Here is a 2,596-nt window from a genome sequence, read left to right as displayed (position 1 = left end):
ACCATGGACCTTGGAAACACTGACAATGAGAAAATGTCATTAGGCAGTATCAGATAAAATCAGGTATAGTCTGTAAAAAGGTACCTCACTGAGTTTACCTTTCATTGCTAATAGCTGCTCAGCTATCTGTCAATAACAATGCAGTATCTGAAAAACATAATAAAATGGTGTAAAGGGTAAAACTTATTTGCTTTTGGAAAAAGAGTAAGTGTGGGTGTAACCCTGAGTTCCAGTAACGAACCCTCCTTCACTTTATGTCAAATTTGGCAGCTGTGGAAGAAACAGGAAGTACATTCTCTCCAAACAAACACTGTTCCCTGTCCACTTTCTAAATCAGGGGACAGTGATGCTGGCAATCACTTTAGTAACGGAAAACAGAGAAATACGGGAAATATTTCGGCTAGGAAAAAAAGCTTAGCTGCGACTTCTTTCCAAGCAGCAGTTAAAGGGCTCCCTGTGAATAAGTCAGACATAGAAAACAAAGGTAAGCAAGTGTGACTAATACATAAATTATATATTTTTCAGTGTGAGGTATTTTACAGTAAAAATTAACAGCTTCCAGCAGAAATATCTTATAAGACCATAAGATATAGAAGCAGAAGTAGGCCATCCGGCCCATCGAGTCTGCTCCGCCATTCAATCATGGCTGATCCAATTCTTCAAGGTATCCTGACCAGAGAAAGCCTAACTGTGTGAAGAATGCTCTAAAACAGGGGTTCCCAACCTGGAGCCCACGGACCTCTTGCTTAACGGTATTGATCCATGGCATTAAAAAAGGTGGGGAACTCCTGCCCTAAAGGAACTTCAAATTGAAAAGGTAATACATAGGGGGAGCCAGTTTCTTTGAAGGTGAATGCATGGTTTGTTGAAAACCATTCCCTTTGTAAAGCCTTGAAGTTTTCAGATTATATTTTATTAGAAACAGTTGCATGCTACAAAGTGGCTTCCCACGCATTTTCCTTAAATCCAACTAAGGATATAAGCATCAAATTGTTTGTTGTAGAAGCTGTAAACGATATTATAACTGCGAAAAATTGGATGGTGCTAAGAGAGATAAATTAGCAATCATAAAATACATTGCTACATTCCACAAGAACATCTAAAAGTTCTCGTATGCAATGACTTTCCTTTTAAGTTAGACCAAATTGTTATGCTTAAGTGGAGCACCAACATTTTTTACATGGCAACTACTGGAAGTTGCAATTTTGCTTGTAGTGTGGAAATAGTTTAAGGTACGTAACTGAAGTTGTATTAAGCCTTGTTTTAGAATAGTTACTCCATTATGTCTGTTTAACCCATTGTGCACTGATGATCTACAAGTGAAATGTCATATTATACATGAGGGCAGTTACGTGAAGAGTAAAGAGTAAAGCGGTCTCCTCCAAGAGGATCAGAAGCTTGTCGTAGGGTGTGGAGGCTTGCATGCCTCAACGACCTGGAAAGCTATGTTGGCTGGAGTCAGGGCTTTATGCTTTGCGTCTTGGTGGGATCACCCATGTCAAAAAGGTCAAAGGGTTGAGGACAGACTAAAAGTTGTTCCACCGACCCCTCCAGGCTCAGGGATGCAGTTCAGGGCTAACAACCCTGACTGGCCGAACAAAATTGTTACAGAAGCAGCAACGAAGAATCTTTCTACATCTGCGTGGGACGGTATTCCTGAGTCTCCATCTGGGACTTGTGTGACTGACAGTAGTAAAAACCGAGAGGAAGCTACTGACATGATAAATGAAGCCCTGAACACTGCCAGAGATGGAGGGCCTTCATTGTTGCCTTAAGTGCCAATGGCGTTACGGGCCATAAGCAAGGCTGGTGGTCTAGATGAAGGAACTGCTAGTATTGTGGCCAAATTTTCAGATGTTACAGAATAGGAAGAGGTGTAGTGAGTCTTGCAGAGGCAGGAAGTCTGCAGAATGACTTGGACAGATTAGGAGCATGGGCAAAGAAGTGGTAAGGTGAAATGCAGCATTGGGAAGTGTCAAGTTATGCATTTTACTAGGAAGAATCTTTGACGACTCTTTGATTCCCTTGTGTCATGGTCCGGATCGGGGTCCCTTTAAATTTAGCTTGTTTATGTTACAATCTGGACCGTTGATTCCCTGTTTTCCCATGTCCCTCGACTTTGGTGATTAGAGGCAATTAACACTCAGCTGAACCGGTAGTTTATAGTCTCCGGCTTTCAGCCATTCGGTGTGGGAGCGTCTGCAAAGTCATCCAAGGTACCGTGTGCCGATGTCATCTGGCCGGACCAAGCCTAGTCTCTGCCAAAGCGAGTGCTGGTAATTGGCCTCTCCTCACCGGAGCAACCCAGTCCAGTTACCTCGCCAAAGCGAGCCTGCAAAGTTTCCTCACTGAGGTGGGTCTGTCAGTTAACCCACTGGAGGGAATCAAGAACCGCTGTCCACTGTTCCTGGGCCGAGTCGAAAGCTCGCCACTACCCAGAGGCTCCAAGTCAAGTCCTGGCTCCAGCGGCATTCAAGAACCAAGTCAAGTCTTGGCCTGGTGTCTGTGATTCCTGTCCTACCCCCCGTCTGAATCCCTTCTCTGCCCCTCTCACCTCTAGCCCTCATCTGCAGCCCTCGCCTGTACTTTGGTCTAG

The sequence above is a fragment of the Mobula hypostoma genome, chromosome 24, assembly GCF_963921235.1.
Source record: "Mobula hypostoma chromosome 24, sMobHyp1.1, whole genome shotgun sequence".
In the NCBI taxonomy this organism is placed as follows: Eukaryota; Metazoa; Chordata; class Chondrichthyes; order Myliobatiformes; family Myliobatidae; genus Mobula; species Mobula hypostoma.
Note: the sequence above shows the minus strand (reverse complement) of the source record.